The 19048-nt window shown below is 48.0% G+C and overlaps 1 pseudogene; it reads right to left on the reverse strand.

The window, feature by feature from the left end:
• Window positions 1–19048, reverse strand: part of LOC130298316 (oocyte zinc finger protein XlCOF6-like) — a 63997-nt pseudogene that overhangs the window by 31383 nt on the left and 13566 nt on the right.

Raw genomic sequence — 19048 nt, forward strand, 5'->3', positions numbered from 1 at the left:
CTCCTTACCTCAATACTGCAACCGCATCTATTTGCAAGAGCGAGTCTTCACATTTGGTGGAGGATGCGGGCAATGCAGTGAGGCCAGCGTTGAAGTTGCAGTACGCTGTTGACAGGAGCCGCTGATGGTGTTGCTAGGGCCAACTGCATGATAAAGACACTGCAATTTAATTCTGTGGACATTTAGAAGGCCAGAAGCGTATGTCCTGGGTGAAAGCTGCTGCTGCACTTCAGGGCCCATCCAACACCATGGAAGAGGCGATTAGACAGCTGATACAAGCACAACAGCAGTCCATGGCACTCCAGCAGGAGACCACCAGGCAACACCAGCAGACCATGGCACAACAACAGCAGGCCATGGCACACCTGCATGAGACCAACCAGCTACTGTTGCAGCAGATGATGGCGCTGCAGACCGCAGCAACGACAAGGACCTACTATGACGCCCGGAAGGCTGTACGGATGTCGATGCCAAAGATGACAGCGGCCAATGATGTAGAGGCTTATTTGGCGGTGTTCGAGAGAGTGGGCTGAGAGGGAGAAGCTACCCCATGACCAGTGGGCTGAGGTCATCACCCCCTTCCTGACTTCTCAGTCCCAGCAGGCCTACTTTGATTTGCCAGATGACCAAGTGGCAGACTACAGCACGGTGAAGGGTGAAATACTCGCAAGACTGGGGATTACTGTGTAGGTCTGGGCCCAGCGTGTGAGGGAGTGGGAATATAATCTGGCTGAACCTGCCCGGCCGCAATACTATGACTTGTTGTAGCGGCTCCAGAAGTGGCTACAGCAAGAGGTCCTGCTGTCCCCCTCTGCTATGCTTGACCATTTCCTGGCCAACATGTTTTATAGGGCTTTGCCCACTCCCCTCCGGAGTTGGGTTGGCCAGATATCCCCTAGCAATGCCCTGGGCATGGTGGACTTGGTGGAAAGGTACAAGGCCACCACCAGACTGTGGGAGGAGGCGGTTAAACCCCGGAGGACCCCATCCTTGCCCAAGATGTCACTAGTCCCTAGGGTTCCCCGGGAGGTATTACCTAAAAACCCTGCCCCGTTGCTGTGTTGGGGCTGTCACGAACCAGGACATGTCTAGGCCAATTGTCTTAACCTGGGAGAACCTATGGACGTTAACCTTGCTCACTGCCCCTCCATGTATGCCCAGAGACTATGTGCCGCAGGAATCCCCAAGGCAGGAGAGTCGGGACACCTGTGCAGGGTGAAGTTGGGAGGGCGTGAGGTGGAGGCACAACTGGACTCGGGCAGCATGGTGACTCTGGTGAGGTCGGAGTTGGTACCACGCATAGACTATACAGGATGTGCATACACGGGGACTTGAGAGACTACCCCACCGCCCTGGTGACTGTAGCATCCCCATCCGGCCAGTGGACCCATGAAATGGCTGTGGCTACAAAACTCCCTCACAAACTGATCATTGGGAGAGACTTTCCAGGTTATGTGTTTTTTTGGCCCCAGATAAAAGTCCCCCAAACCTGTGAGGCAGGTGCTGTCCCCAATAGATTGGCCTTATTCAGGGGTGACCCCAGAACCTTGGGAATCTGATCCTGATGTACCCACGGTAGGGGTGACCACTCACAGAGAAGAAGACACACAAGCGTCTCCCTTGCATGTAATGGTGGGAGATGTAGAGGAGCTGCCTCCAGGGCCCGAGTTGGCAGACCTCAACGTCTCTGGGGGCAATTTTGGTACTGCCCAACACCAAGACCCAACGTTGTCTCGGGCCTGGGAAAATGTCTTGGTGGTGGAAGATGCACCCCAACAACCGGGGGCCGAGACGGTATATCCCCATTTTGTGGTTCACCAAGGGATGTTGTACCGGGTAAATCAGGTACAGGGTGAGAATGTGGAAAAAATTGGTGGTAAAACAGCTACGGACCTCGGTGTATCACCCCCAGACAGATGGCCTGGTAGAAAGATTCAACCAAACATTAAAAAATATGTTAAAGTGAGTGGTGGCTAAAGATGGGAAGAATTGGGATCTTTTGCTGCCCTATCTCATGTTCGCAGTGCGAGAAGTGCCCCGGGCCTCTACTGGGTTCTCGCACTTTGAACTGTTATACGGGAGACATCCACGTGAACTATTAGACATAGCTAAAGAAGCATGGGAACAACAGCCTACCCCGCACAAAAGTGTAGTTGAGTATGTCACTCAGTTACGGGAACGAATGGAAACAGTGTTGCCCTTAGTCAGGGTTACATATGGAGGCCGCTCAGCGAGCTCAGAGCAGGGTTTATAATCGTCAGGCTAGGGTATGGAATTTTAACCCAGGAGATCGGATTCTGGTTCTCGTACCAACGGTTGATAGTAAGTTCCTGGCTAGGTGGCAGGGTCCCTACGAGGTGGTTGAAAAGGTAGGGGAAGTAACCTACAAGGTACACCAGCATGGGTGAAGAAAGCCAGAGCAGGTATACCATGTAAATCTCCTAAAACCTTGGAAAAATAGGGAGACTGGTGAGAATGACAGCCGCCGGCCAGACTTATTAGGGGTAGAGTTTCCTGTCCCTCAGTCTTGTGCAAGGGAAGCGGCGGCCACAGTAAAGATGGCTGACAGCCTTTCCACTGCACAAACTCTGGAGGTCATGGAGTTCGTCAGTAGGAACACCGATGTGTTCTCAGATCTCCCGGGATGTACTTCTGTCATCGCCATGACATTGTCACTGAACCTCAGGGGAAAATACGGTTGAAACCATACCGGGTACCTGAGGCGCGGTGACAAGCCATCGCGGAGGAAGTACAACAAATGTTGAAGTTGGACGTTATTGAGGAATCGAAAAGTGAGTGGGTTAGCCCGATAGTCTTAATACCCAAACCAGACGGTACGTTACGGTTCTGTAACGATTTCCGGAAACTGAATGAAGTTTCCAAGTTCAATTCGTATCCCATGCCCAGAGTGGATGAGCTTATTGAGAAGCTGGGACAAGCCCGGTAAATTTCTCTTTTGGACCTCACAAAAGGGTACTGGCAGGTACCCTTGATGGAGGCTGCCAAGGAGAAAACCACATTTGTTACACCAGAGGGCCTGTTCCAATACAAGGTGTTACCCTTTGGTCTACATGGTGCTCCCCCTACGTTCCAAAGGTTAATGAACATTGTGCTCCGACCACATCGTCGGTATGCTTCAGCCTACCTGGATGATATCGTCATTTACAGCGCAGATTGGGAAAGTCATCTTCCAAAAGTGCAGGCCGTGGTAGACTCCCTCAGGAAAGCTGGGTTAACGGCTAACCCAAAAAAATGTGCCATTGGTCTGGAAGAGACCAAATACCTGGGGTACATCATTGGGCGTGGGGTTGTTAAACCTCAGGTAAACAAAGTGGAGGCCATACGGAATTGGCCACGTCCTGTCACTACCCGACAAGTGAGTTCATCCCCATTTCGCTACAGTTGCTGCACCCTTAACGGACCTCTTGAAAGGACGCAAGTCGGTAATGGTGAGGTGGAATGAACAAGCAGAGCAGGCTTTCTCCGCTTTAAAGCCGGCCCTATGCGGGTCTCCGGTTCTGGTGACTTCCGACTTCAATGCAGTCTGATGCCTCTGAGGTAGGTCTCTGTGCTGTACTCTCACATGAAGTCAATGGGAAGAACATCTCGTTGTCTTCCTCAGTCGCAAACTTGCCCCGGCCGAGACCAGGTATAGTATAGTGGAGAGTGCCTGGCCATTAAGTGTCTGGCCACAAAATTTTAAATTCACAGTTGAGCACAGGACTCGGTTGCTTGGCAATGCCGATACCATGTCCCGGGTACACTGTTGCACGAGTGTTCACCCCCTCAGGCTTGAACAAAGTGGGGGGGGGAGGGTATGTGAGAAGGTGAAAGGGATGGTGCTTGATGGACGCTATGTGCCACCAGGGTTCCTGGCCTTGGTGAAGTAAAGCCACATTATTTATCTAGTGTCTACTGCGGTGCAGCTAGTCGATAGTTCTGTAGTGTGGCTGGAAGTGTGGCCAACCTGGGACGGCTTTACTGGGAATGAGTAGGGTGGGGGTCATTCCCCACAATCCTGGCTTTAAAGCCTGGCTCTCTCACCAGGGGCGGGGGATTGTCCAGTTCGGCAGCTGACAGAGCAAGGACAGGCTGTGTGAGGAGCTCTGCTCTGGAGTCCAGGAAAAGCCTTCGCTGTATATACCACACGGCACAAACCCCGGGTGTGAACAAACACCAAAGAGAGACAAGGTGGACTTTGTTATGATTTATCTCTTTTTTCCTGCTTTAAAGACTGTGTTTGCTGAGTACTAAAGTGTGAATAAAACACTGGACTTTGATTTAAAATGCTGCCTCCTTACCTCAATACTGCAACCGCACCTCACTACAACACTGAGCTGTATGTGTACACAGCAGAGCTGTATATGTGTAATGTACATGTAGCTGAGCTGTATGTGTACACAGTAGAGCTGTATATGTGTAATGTACATGTAGCTGAGCTGTATGTGTACACAGTAGAGCTGTATATGTGTAATGTACATGTAGCTGAGCTGTATGTGTACACAGTAGAGCTGTATATGTGTAATGCGCATGTAGCTGAGCTGTATGTGTACACAGTAGAGCTGTATATGTGTAATGTACATGTAGCTGAGCTGTATGTGTACACAGTAGAGCTGTATATGTGTAATGTGCAGGTAGCTGAGCTGTATGTGTACACAGTAGAGCTGTATATGTGTAATGTGCATGTGGCTGAGCTGTATGTGTACACAGTAGAGCTGTATATGTGTAATGTGCATGTGGCTGAGCTGTATGTGTACACAGTAGAGCTGTATATGTGTAATGTACATGTAGCTGAGCTGTATGTGTACACAGTAGAGCTGTATATGTGTAATGTACATGTAGCTGAGCTGTATGTGTACACAGTAGAGCTGTATATGTGTAATGTGCATGTAGCTGAGCTGTATGTGTACACAGTAGAGCTGTATATGTGTAATGTACATGTAGCTGAGCTGTATGTGTACACAGTAGAGCTGTATATGTGTAATGTACATGTAGCTGAGCTGTATGTGTACACAGTAGAGCTGTATATGTGTAATGTGCATGTAGCTGAGCTGTATGTGTACACAGTAGAGCTGTATATATGTAATGTACATGTAGCTGAGCTGTATGTGTACACAGTAGTGCTGTATATGTGTAATGTGCATGTAGCTGAGCTGTATGTGTACACAGTAGAGCTGTATATGTGTAATGTACATGTAGCTGAGCTGTATGTGTACACAGTAGAGCTGTATATGTGGAATGTACATGTAGCTGAGCTGTATGTGTACACAGTAGAGCTGTATATGTGTAATGTACATGTAGCTGAGCTGTATGTGTACACAGTAGAGCTGTATATGTGTAATGTACATGTAGCTGAGCTGTATGTGTACACAGTAGAGCTGTATATGTGTAATGTACATGTAGCTGAGCTGTATGTGTACACAGTAGAGCTGTATATGTGTAATATACATGTAGCTGAGCTGTATGTGTACACAGTAGAGCTGTATATGTGTAATATACATGTAGCTGAGCTGTATGTGTACACAGTAGAGCTGTATATGTGTAATGTACATGTAGCTGAGCTGTATGTGTACACAGTAGAGCTGTATATGTGTAATGTGCATGTAGCTGTGCTGTATGTGTACACAGTAGTGCTGTATATGTGTAATGTACATGGAGCTGAGCTGTATGTGTACACAGTAGAGCTGTATATGTGTAATGTACATGTAGCTGAGCTGTATGTGTACACAGTAGAGCTGTATATGTGTAATGTACATGTAGCTGAGCTGTATGTATACACAGTAGAGCTGTATATGTGTAATGTACATGTAGCTGAGCTGTATGTGTACACAGTAGAGCTGTATATGTGTAATGTACATGTAGCTGAGCTGTATGTGTACACAGTAGAGCTGTATATGTGTAATGTGCATGTAGCTGTGCTGTATGTGTACACAGTAGTGCTGTATATGTGTAATGTACATGGAGCTGAGCTGTATGTGTACACAGTAGAGCTGTATATGTGTAATGTACATGTAGCTGAGCTGTATGTGTACACAGTAGAGCTGTATATGTGTAATGTACATGTAGCTGAGCTGTATGTATACACAGTAGAGCTGTATATGTGTAATGTACATGTAGCTGAGCTGTATGTGTACACAGTAGTGCTGTATATGTGTAATGTACATGTAGCTGAGCTGTATGTGTACACAGTAGAGCTGTATATGTGTAATGTACATGTAGCTGAGCTGTATGTGTACACAGTAGAGCTGTATATGTGTAATGTGCATGTAGCTGAGCTGTATATGTACACAGTAGAGCTGTATATGTGTAATGTACATGTAGCTGAGCTGTATGTGTACACAGTAGAGCTGTATATGTGTAATGTACATGTAGCTGAGCTGTATGTGTACACAGTAGAGCTATATATGTGTAATGTGCATGTAGCTGAGCTGTATATGTACACAGTAGAGCTGTATATGTGTAATGTACATGTAGTTGAGCTGTATGACATGACATAGCTGCATAAGTTTCAAAAGAAAACTTTTATTAACAATTGGTAAGAAGTTTGGAGATGCAGTATATGATATATGTATAAATGTCAGATATCCTATGTACATGGTGAATATATAGATGTGTTATCTGCATCATTTATTGCTCTGAATTGAGTTCTCTCCTATGTTAATTCTTTGATGCTGAAGAAGAGCTGATTTCCAAGTAAAACATTTTCCACATTCTGAGCATGAAAATGGTTTCTCTCTTGTGTGAGTTCTTTGATGACTAATAAGTTTGGTTTCCAAGTATAACATTTCCCACATTCTGAACATAAAGATGGCTTCTCCACTGTGTGAGATTTTTCATGTTCAACGAGACTTGATCTGTAAGTAAAACTTTTTCCACATGCTGAGCATGAAAATGGTTTCTCCCCTGTGTGAGTTCTATGATGTTGAACAAAACTTGATTTCCCACATTCTGAACATGAAAACAGAAGAGAAGCCATTTTTAAATCAAGTCATTTTGTACATCAAAGAACTCAGAAATCAGTAAAACATTTCCCACATTCTGAGCATGTATATTGTTTCTTTCTTGTGTGAGCTTCTCAATGTCCAACAGCCCTTCTGTGACCTTATTTTTTTTCTTAACATCCTGTGATGAATAAGAAGACATGACCAAGGTTTAATGTATAATATTCTAGTACCTGGTGACATATATACAGATGTGTTATTTGGATTCTATTTGCATTTTGCGTAACAGACATTTCTGTAGGTGTATAACAAGATGTGCTTTCCGAGTAAGACATATCCCACATTCTGAACATGGAAAGGGCTTCTCACCTGAGTGAGTTATTTGATGTGCAACAAGATGTGCTTGCTGAGTAAAACATTTTCCACATTGTGAACATACAAATGGCTTCTCTCTTGTGTGACTTCTCTTATGTCTAACAAGATCTGATTTAGCAGTAAAACATTTCTCACATTCTGAACATGAAAATGGCTTCTCTCCTGTATGAGTTCTCTGATGTACTACAAGACTTGATTTCTGAGTAAAACATTTCCCACATTCTGAGCATGAATATGTTTTCTTTCCTGTATGAGCTCGTTGATGTCCAACACCCCTTCTGTGACCTTTCTGTGATGACTGAGAAGGCAGGACCTGTATATAAGGATGAGATGACAGATCTTGGCTGTGAAGGGCTGAGGGTGTATCTGGGATAATGGAATGTTCTTCATATGTATCTTGTGTGATATCATCATCTGCTTTATAATCTGAAGATATAAGATTCTCCTCTGATCTCCTGCTACAAGAATCTGCAGAGAATAACACAGATTTTATTATCAGTATTAACCCCTTAACAACCCAGGAAATTTTTGCATTTATAAGCAATAGTACTTTGTAAATCCATCTCTCATTTTTAAGTAAGATTTACTGCAAAACTGAAGAACGATATTTGCTATGATAGCGGAGCAGCCATACAACAGTGGTGTCAAACTGTGGCCCTCCAGATGTTGCAAAACTTCAACTCCCTGCATGCCTGGACACCAAAGGATGCACACTGTCCCTGAAATGTAAATCAAGGCTTCCCTCTCATGGTATCCCTTAGTGCAGTCATCTTCAAACCGAGGCCCTCCAAATGTTGCAAAACTTCAACTTCCAGCATGCCCTGGAGTTAAAGTTTTGGAACATCTGGAGGGCCACAGTTTGACACCACTGCCTTACAAGGAGCAGGGACACCAGTCTTTGACAATCATGTGGACACAGCCTCAGGGAAAATCACTGCTATGGGGCCCGGTCAGGGACCAAATGACTGTGCCCCCCAATCCACCTGACCCCGCAGGTTATAATGGAGCAGTCAACCAAACCGTCCCCTTTATAATCCTCATGCCAGCCAGAGAATTCAGGCAAAGGATAGGGCAGTGGTTCTCCCCCAGGGGTACTTAGCAATTCTCCAGGGGGTACTTGAAAAAAATAAGTAATGGCAGCCACAGCCACTGGTTACTGGTCTGGACCACCTTGAAAGAAATGGTCGGCCGACGTCACTGCACAGAGGAGCGGAGGACAGCAAAGGGGAAGCGCGGGCACTGGGTGCTGTGGGCAGGAACTACCATCAGCTTTGTTGCTCCACTGTCCCTGCAGACCGGGGACCTACTGCTCTGAGCCATAGGAATAGGTCCCCAGACCAGAGGAGCAGTGGACACGAAAGAGGGACAGTATGGAGGCCTACAGCTATATATGGGGACAGTATGGTGGCCTACAACTATATATGGGGACAGTATGGGGGCCTATAACTATATATGGGGACAGTATGGGGGCCTACAACTATATATGGGGACAGTATGGTGGCCTACAACTATATATGGGGACAGTATGGGGGCCTACAACTATATATGGGGACAGTATGGTGGCCTACAACTATATATGTGGGCAGTATGGGGGCCTACAACTATATATGTGGGCAGTATGGTGGCCTACAACTATATATGGGGACAGTATGGAGGCCTACAACTATATATGGGGACAGTATGGTGGCCTACAACTATATATGGGGGCAGTATGGGGGCCTACAACTATATATGGGGGCAGTATGGGGGCCTACAACTATATATGGGGGCAGTTTGGGGGCCTACAACTATATATGGGGGCAGTTTGGGGGCCTACAGCTATATATGGGGGCAGTAAGGTGGCCTACAGCTATATATGGGGACAGTATGGAGGCCTACAACTATATATGTGGGCAGTATGGGGGCCTACAACTATATATGTGGGCAGTATGGGGGCCTACAACTATATATGGGGCAGTATGGGGGCCTACAACTATATATGGGGACAGTATGGGGGCCTACAACTATATATTGTTACGCCGAGCGCTCCGGGTCCCCGCTCCTCCCCGGAGCGCTCGCAACATCCTCGCTACTGCAGCGCCCCGGTCAGATCCACTGACCGGGTGCGCTGCGATACCGCCTCCAGCCGGGATGCGATTCGCGATGCGGGTGGCGCCCGCTCGCGATGCGCACCCCGGCTCCCGTACCTGACTCGCTCTCAGTCGGTCCTGTCCCGGCGCGCGCGGCCCCGCTCCCTAGGGCGCGCGCGCGTCGGGTCTCTGCGATTTAAAGGGCCACTGCGCCACTGATTGGCGCAGTTGTTCTAATTAGTGTGTTCACCTGTGCACTCCCTATGTATACCTCACTTCCCCTGCACTCCCTCGCCGGATCTTGTTGCCATCGTGCCAGTGAAAGCGTTTCCTTGTGTGTTCCTAGCCTGTGTTCCAGACCTCCTGCCGTTGCCCCTGACTACGATCCTTGCTGCCTGCCCCGACCTTCTGCTACGTCCGACCTTGCTCTTGTCTACTCCCTTGTACCGCGCCTATCTTCAGCAGTCAGAGAGGTTGAGCCGTTGCTAGTGGATACGACCTGGTTACTACCGCCGCTGCAAGACCATCCCGCTTTGCGGCGGGCTCTGGTGAATACCAGTAGTAACTTAGAACCGGTCCACTAGCACGGTCCACGCCAATCCCTCTCTGGCACAGAGGATCCACCTCCTGCCAGCCGGCATCGTGACAGTAGATCCGGCCATGGATCCCGCTGAAATTCCTCTGCCAGTTGTCGCCGACCTCACCACGGTGGTCGCCCAGCAGTCACAACAGATAGCGCAACAAGGCCATCAGCTGTCTCAACTGACCGTGATGCTACAGCAGCTATTACCACAGCTTCAGCAATCATCTCCTCCGCCAGCTCCTGCACCTCCTCCGCAGCGAGTGGCCGCTTCCAGCCTACGACTATCCTTGCCGGATAAATTTGATGGGGACTCTAAGTTTTGCCGTGGCTTTCTTTCACAATGTTCCCTGCACTTGGAGATGATGTCGGACCAGTTTCCTACCGAAAGGTCTAAGGTGGCTTTCGTAGTCAGCCTTCTGTCTGGGAAAGCTCTGTCATGGGCCACACCGCTCTGGGACCGCAATGACCCCGTCACTGCCTCTGTACACTCCTTCTTCTCGGAAATTCGAAGTGTCTTTGAGGAACCTGCCCGAGCCTCTTCTGCTGAGACTGCCCTGCTGAACCTGGTCCAGGGTAATTCTTCCGTTGGCGAGTACGCCGTACAATTCCGTACTCTTGCTTCCGAACTATCCTGGAATAATGAGGCCCTCTGCGTGACCTTTAAAAAAGGCCTATCCAGCAACATTAAAGATGTTCTGGCCGCACGAGAAATTCCTGCTAACCTGCATGAACTCATTCATCTAGCCACTCGCATTGACATGCGTTTTTCCGAAAGGCGTCAGGAGCTCCGCCAGGATATGGACTTTGTTCGCACGAGGCGTTTTTTCTCCTCGGCTCCTCTCTCCTCTGGTCCTCTGCAATCCGTTCCTGTGCCTCCCGCCGTGGAGGCTATGCAAGTTGACCGGTCTCGCTTGACACCTCAAGAGAGGACACGACGCCGCATGGAGAATCTTTGCCTGTACTGTGCCGGTACCGAACACTTCCTGAAGGATTGTCCTATCCGTCCTCCCCGCCTGGAAAGACGTACGCCGACTCCGCACAAAGGTGAGACAGTTCTTGATGTCAACTCTGCTTCTCCACGCCTTACTGTGCCTGTGCGGATATCTGCCTCTACCTTCTCCTTCTCTACTATGGCCTTCTTGGATTCCGGATCTGCAGGAAATTTTATTTTGGCCTCTCTCATCAACAGGTTCAACATCCCGGTGACCAGTCTTGCCAGACCCCTCTACATCAATTGTGTTAACAATGAAAGATTGGACTGTACCGTACGTTACCGCACGGAGCCCCTCCTAATGTGCATCGGACCTCATCACGAAAAAATTGAGTTTTTGGTCCTCTCCAATTGCACTTCCGAAATTCTCCTTGGACTACCATGGCTTCAACGCCATTCCCCAACCCTTGATTGGTCCACAGGAGAGATCAAGAGCTGGGGTACTTCTTGTTTCAAGGCCTGTCTTAAACCGGTTCCCAGTACTCCCTGCCGTGACCCTGTGGTTCCCCCTGTAACCGGTCTCCCTAAGGCTTATATGGACTATGCTGATGTTTTTTGCAAAAAACAAGCAGAGACTTTACCTCCTCACAGGCCTTATGACTGTCCTATTGACCTCCTCCCGGGCACTACTCCACCCCGGGGCAGAATTTATCCTCTGTCCGCCCCAGAGACTCTTGCTATGTCTGAATACATCCAGGAAAATTTAAAAAAGGGGTTTATCCGCAAATCCTCCTCTCCTGCCGGAGCTGGATTTTTCTTTTTGTCCAAAAAAGATGGCTCCCTACGTCCTTGCATTGACTACCGCGGACTTAATAAAATCACGGTAAAGAACCGCTACCCCCTACCTCTTATCTCAGAACTTTTTGATCGCCTTCAAGGTGCCCACATCTTTACCAAACTGGACTTAAGAGGTGCTTATAATCTCATCCGCATCAGGGAGGGGGACGAATGGAAAACTGCATTTAACACTAGAGATGGACACTTTGAGTATCTGGTCATGCCCTTTGGCCTGTGCAACGCCCCTGCCGTCTTCCAAGACTTTGTTAATGAAATTTTTCGTGATCTCTTATATTCCTGTGTTGTTGTGTATCTGGACGATATCCTCATTTTTTCTGCCAACCTAGAAGAACACCGCCAGCATGTCCGCATGGTTCTTCAGAGACTTCGAGACAATCAACTTTATGCCAAAATGGAGAAATGTCTGTTTGAATGTCAATCTCTTCCTTTCCTAGGATACTTGGTCTCTGGCCAGGGACTACAAATGGACCCAGATAAACTCTCTGCCGTCTTAGATTGGCCACGCCCCTCCGGACTCCGTGCTATCCAACGTTTTTTGGGGTTCGCCAATTATTACAGACAATTTATTCCTCATTTTTCCACTATTGTGGCTCCTATCATGGCTTTAACCAAGAAGAATGCCAATCCTAAGTCCTGGTCTCCTCAAGCGGAAGACGCATTTAAACGGCTCAAGTCTGCCTTTTCTTCTGCTCCCGTGCTCTCCAGACCTGACCCATCTAAACCCTTCCTATTGGAGGTTGATGCCTCCTCAGTGGGAGCTGGAGCGGTCCTTCTACAAAAAAATTCTTCCGGGCATGCTGTTACTTGTGGTTTTTTTTCTAGGACCTTCTCTCTGGCGGAGAGGAACTACTCCATCGGGGATCGAGAACTACTGGCCATTAAATTGGCACTTGAGGAATGGAGGCATCTGCTGGAGGGATCAAAATTTCCAGTTATCATTTACACCGATCACAAGAATCTCTCCTATCTCCAGTCTGCCCAATGGCTGAATCCTCGCCAGGCCAGGTGGTCTCTGTTCTTTGCCCGTTTTAATTTTGAAATTCATTTTCGCCCTGCCGACAAGAACATTAGGGCCGATGCTCTCTCTCGTTCCTCGGATGCCTCGGAAGTAGAGCTCTCTCCGCAACACATCATTCCTCCTGACTGTCTGATCTCCACTTCTCCAGCCTCCATCAGGCAAACTCCTCCAGGGAAGACCTTCGTTTCTCCACCCCAACGCCTCGGAATCCTCAAATGGGGTCACTCCTCCCACCTCGCTGGCCATGCGGGCATCAAAAAGTCCTTGCAACTCATCTCTCGTTTCTATTGGTGGCCGACTCTGGAGACGGATGTTGTTGATTTTGTGCGGGCCTGTACTGTCTGTGCCCGGGATAAGACTCCTCGCCAGAAGCCTGCTGGTCTCCTTCATCCTCTGCCTGTCCCCGAACAGCCTTGGTCTCTGATTGGTATGGACTTTATTACAGACTTACCCCCATCCCGTGGCAACACCGTTGTTTGGGTGGTCGTTGATCGATTTTCCAAGATGGCACATTTTATTCCTCTTCCTGGTCTTCCTTCAGCGCCTCAGTTGGCAAAACAATTTTTTGTACACATTTTTCGTCTTCACGGTTTGCCCACGCAGATCGTCTCGGATAGAGGCGTCCAATTCGTGTCAAAATTCTGGAGGGCTCTCTGTAAACAACTCAAGATTAAATTAAACTTCTCTTCTGCTTATCATCCTCAATCCAATGGGCAAGTAGAAAGAATTAACCAGGTCCTGGGTGACTATTTACGGCATTTTGTTTCCTCCCGCCAGGATGACTGGGCAGATCTTCTACCATGGGCCGAATTCTCGTACAACTTCAGAGTCTCTGAGTCTTCTTCCAAATCCCCATTTTTCGTGGTGTACGGCCGTCACCCTCTTCCCCCCCCTCCCTACTCCCTTGCCCTCTGGTTTGCCCGCTGTGGATGAAGTAACTCGTGATCTTTCCACCATATGGAAAGAGACCCAAAATTCTCTTTTACAGGCTTCATCTCGCATGAAAAAGTTTGCCGATAAGAAAAGAAGAGCTCCCCCCATTTTTTCTCCCGGAGACAAGGTATGGCTCTCCGCTAAATATGTCCGCTTCCGTGTCCCCAGCTACAAATTGGGACCACGCTATCTCGGTCCTTTCAAAATCTTGTGCCAAATTAATCCTGTCTCTTACAAACTTCTTCTTCCTCCTTCTCTTCGTATTCCTAATGCCTTTCATGTCTCTCTTCTTAAACCACTCATCATCAACCGTTTCTCTCCCAAACTTGTTTCTCCCACTCCTGTTTCCGGTTCTTCTGACATCTTCTCCGTAAAGGAAATACTGGCCTCCAAGAAGGTCAGAGGGAAAACTTTTTTTTTGGTTGATTGGGAGGGCTGTGGTCCTGAAGAGAGATCCTGGGAACCTGAGGACAATATCCTAGACAAAAGTCTGGTCCTCAGGTTCTCAGGCTCCAAGAAGAGGGGGAGACCTAAGGGGGGGGGGGGTACTGTTACGCCGAGCGCTCCGGGTCCCCGCTCCTCCCCGGAGCGCTCGCAACATCCTCGCTACTGCAGCGCCCCGGTCAGATCCACTGACCGGGTGCGCTGCGATACCGCCTCCAGCCGGGATGCGATTCGCGATGCGGGTGGCGCCCGCTCGCGATGCGCACCCCGGCTCCCGTACCTGACTCGCTCTCCGTCGGTCCTGTCCCGGCGCGCGCGGCCCCGCTCCCTAGGGCGCGCGCGCGCCGGGTCTCTGCGATTTAAAGGGCCACTGCGCCACTGATTGGCGCAGTTGTTCTAATTAGTGTGTTCACCTGTGCACTCCCTATGTATACCTCACTTCCCCTGCACTCCCTCGCCGGATCTTGTTGCCATCGTGCCAGTGAAAGCGTTTCCTTGTGTGTTCCTAGCCTGTGTTCCAGACCTCCTGCCGTTGCCCCTGACTACGATCCTTGCTGCCTGCCCCGACCTTCTGCTACGTCCGACCTTGCTCTTGTCTACTCCCTTGTACCGCGCCTATCTTCAGCAGTCAGAGAGGTTGAGCCGTTGCTAGTGGATACGACCTGGTTACTACCGCCGCTGCAAGACCATCCCGCTTTGCGGCGGGCTCTGGTGAATACCAGTAGTAACTTAGAACCGGTCCACTAGCACGGTCCACGCCAATCCCTCTCTGGCACAGAGGATCCACCTCCTGCCAGCCGGCATCGTGACATATATGGGGGCACTATGGTGGCCTACAACTATATATGGGGACAGTATGGTGGCCTACAACTATATATGGGGACAGTATGGTGGCCTACAACTATATATGGGGGCAGTATGGTGGCCTACAACTATATATGGGGGCAGTATGGTGGCCTACAACTATATATGGGGGCAGTATGGAGGCCTACAACTATATATGGGGACAGTATGGGGGCCTACAACTATATATGGGGACAGTATGGTGGCCTACAGCTATATATGGGAACAGTATGGGGGCCTACAACTATATATGGGGACAGTATGGTGGCCTACAGCTATATATGGGGACAGTATGGGGGCCTACAACTATATATGGGGACAGTATGGTGGTCTACAACTATATATGGGGACAGTATGGAGGCCTACAACTATATATGGGGGCAGTATGGGGGCCTACAACTATATATGGGGACAGTATGGGGGCCTACAACTATATATGGGGACAGTATGGGGGCCTACAACTATATATGGGGACAGTATGGTGGCCTACAGCTATATATGGGGACAGTATGGTGGTCTACAACTATATATGGGGACAGTATGGAGGCCTACAACTATATATGGGGGCAGTATGGGGGCCTACAACTATATATGGGGACAGTATGGAGGCCTACAACTATATATAGGGACAGTATGGGGGCCTACAACTATATATGGGGACAGTATGGTGGCCTACAGCTATATATGGGGACAGTATGGTGGCCTACAGCTATATATGGGGACAGTATGGTGGCCTACAACTATATATGGGGACAGTATGGTGGCCTACAGCTATATATGGGGACAGTATGGAGGCATACAACTATATATGGGGACAGTATGGAGGCCTACAACTATATATGGGGGCAGTATGGGGTCTTACAACTATATATGGGGACAGTATGGGGGCCTACAACTATATATGGGGACAGTATGGTGGCCTACAGCTATATATGGGGACAGTATGGTGGCCTACAACTATATATGGGGACAGTATGGTGGCCTACAGCTATATATGGGGACAGTATGGAGGCATACAGCTATATATAGGGACAGTATGGAGGCCTACAACTATATATGGGGACAGTTTGGGGGCCTACAGCTATATATGGGGACAGTATGGAGGCCTACAACTATATATGGGGACAGTATGGTGGCCTACAGCTATATATGGGGACAGTATGGTGGCCTACAACTATATATGGGGACAGTATGGTGGCCTACAGCTATATATGGGGACAGTATGGAGGCCTACAACTATATATGGGGACAGTATGGAGGCCTACAACTATATATGGGGACAGTATGGGAGCCTACAGCTATATATGGGGGCAGTTTGGGGGCCTACAACTATATATGGGGACAGTATGGTGGCCTACAACTATATATGGGGACAGTATGGAGGCCTACAACTATATATGGGGACAGTATGGTGGCCTACAACTATATATGGGGGCAGTATGGGGGCATACAACTATATATGGGGACAGTATGGTGGCCTACAACTATATGGGGACAGTATGGTGGCCTACAACTATATATGGGGACAGTATGGTGGCCTACAACTATATATGGGGGCAGAATGGTGGCCTACAACTATATATGGGGACAGTATGCGGGCCTACAGCTATATATGGGGACAGTTTGGGGGCCTACAGCTATATATGGGGACAGTTTGGGGGCCTACAGCTATATATGGGGACAGTTTGGGGGCCTACAGCTATATATGGGGACAGTATGGAGGCCTACAGCTATATATGGGGACAGTTTGGGGGCCTACAGCTATATATGGGGACAGTTTGGGGGCCTACAGCTATATATGGGGACAGAATGGAGGCCTACAACTATATATGGGGACAGTATGGTGGCCTACAGCTATATATGGGGACAGTATGGTGGCCTACAACTATATGGGGGCAGTATGGTGGCCTACAACTATATATGGGGACAGTATGGGGGCCTACAGCTATATATGGGGACAGTTTGGGGGCCTACAGCTATATATGGGGACAGTTTGGGGGCCTACAGCTATATATGGGGACAGTATGGAGGCCTATAGCTATATATGGGGACAGTTTGGGGGCCTACAGCTATATATGGGGACAGTATGGAGGCCTACAGCTATATATGGGGACAGTTTGGGGGCCTACAGCTATATATGGGGACAGTTTGGGGGCCTACAGCTATATATGGGGACAGTATGGAGGCCTACAACTATATATGGGGACAGTATGGTGGCCTACAACTATATATGGGGACAGTATGGTGGCCTACAGCTATATCTGGGGACAGTATGGGGGCCTACAGCTATATATAGGGACAGTATGGTGGCCTACAACTATATATGGGGACAGTATGGGGGCCTACAGCTATATATGGGGACAGTATGGGGGCCTACAACTATATATGGGGACAGTATGGTGGCCTACAACTATATATGGGGACAGTATGGTGGCCTACAACTATATATGGGGACAGTATGGTGGCCTACAACTATATATGGGGACAGTATGATGGCCTACAGCTATATATGGGGACAGTTTGGGGGCCTAAAACTATATATGGGGACAGTATGGGGGCCTACAGCTATATATGGGAACAGTATGGGGGCCTACAGCTATATATGGGGACAGTATGGTGGCCTACAGCTATATATGGAGACAGTATGGGGGCCTACAACTATATATGGGGACAGTATGGTGGCCTACAACTATATATGGGGACAGTATGGTGGCCTACAACTATATATGGGGACAGTATGGTGGCCTACAACTATATATGGGGACAGTATGATTGCCTACAGCTATATATGGGGACAGTTTGGGGGCCTACAACTATATATATGGGGACAGTTTGGGGGCCTACAACTATATATAAAGAAGAAAATGTCCAGCGCAGAAGGTGCAGTGAAAACTCGCTTTATTTTCTTTGGCAAGAAGACACAGTGCAAATCCGGAACGTCTGACGCGTTTCGCACCAGCCGGTGCTTAATCGTAGTTAAAATAACCAAATACAAGGGTCACATGTATCAATACGTCACAATTAGAGATGAGAGAATTTACAGTGATTCGATTCGTCAAGAACTTCTCGGCTCGGCGGTTGCTGACTTTTCCTGCATAAATTAGTTCCGCTTTCAGGTGCTCTGGGGGCTGGAAAAGGTGGATACAGTCCTAGGAGAGAGTCTAATAGGACTGTTTACACCTTTTCCAGCCCACGGGAGCACCTGAAAGCTGAACTAATTTATGCAGGAAAAGTCATCAACTGCCGAGCCGAGAAGTCCGTGACGAATCGAATCACTGTAACTTCGCTCATCTCTAGTCACAATGAAATCCTTACAATAACCAGACATGGATATACGGATTGTGTCCTTCTTGTGAACCCATTCATTGGTTTTCTCTGAACAAGAAGATATTTCCATGACTTCAGACAAGCGGCTCATTAGACCTGGGAACTTCTCATTTCTTTTACCTGTAATCACCTGTATATTCATATGGAATCCTGTAGGAAATCTAGATTCATCCTGACAGATTAGACACAACCCGACCATATACAGACCAGAAAAGGATCAGACAGATTTTATATATTACAGTCACTGTTTATTATTTACAATACTTCTTATCAATTACCATTGGGATTAATGTATTTATATGTAATGTAATCAGGACTGGGGTAATGTAATATATTCCAGTGTACATCAGGGTATATACCAACCTCACCTGAATGTGGGAAACGTTCCTTATCAATTACCATTGGGATTAATGTATTTATATGTAATGTAATCAGGACTGGGGTAATGTAATATATTCCAGTGTACATCAGGGTATATACCGACCTCAGCTGAATGCGGGAAACGTTCCTTCTTATCAATTACCATTGGGATTAATGTATTTATATGTAATGTAATCAGGACTGGGGTAATGTAATATATTCCAGTGTACATCAGGGTATATACCAACCTCAGCTGAATGTGGGAAACGTTCCTTCTTATCAATTACCATTGGGATTAATGTATTTATATGTAATGTAATAAGGACTGGGGTAATGTAATATATTCCAGTGTACATCAGGGTATAT

This window comes from Hyla sarda (genome assembly GCF_029499605.1).
Source record: "Hyla sarda isolate aHylSar1 chromosome 1 unlocalized genomic scaffold, aHylSar1.hap1 SUPER_1_unloc_9, whole genome shotgun sequence".
NCBI lineage: Eukaryota > Metazoa > Chordata > Amphibia > Anura > Hylidae > Hyla > Hyla sarda.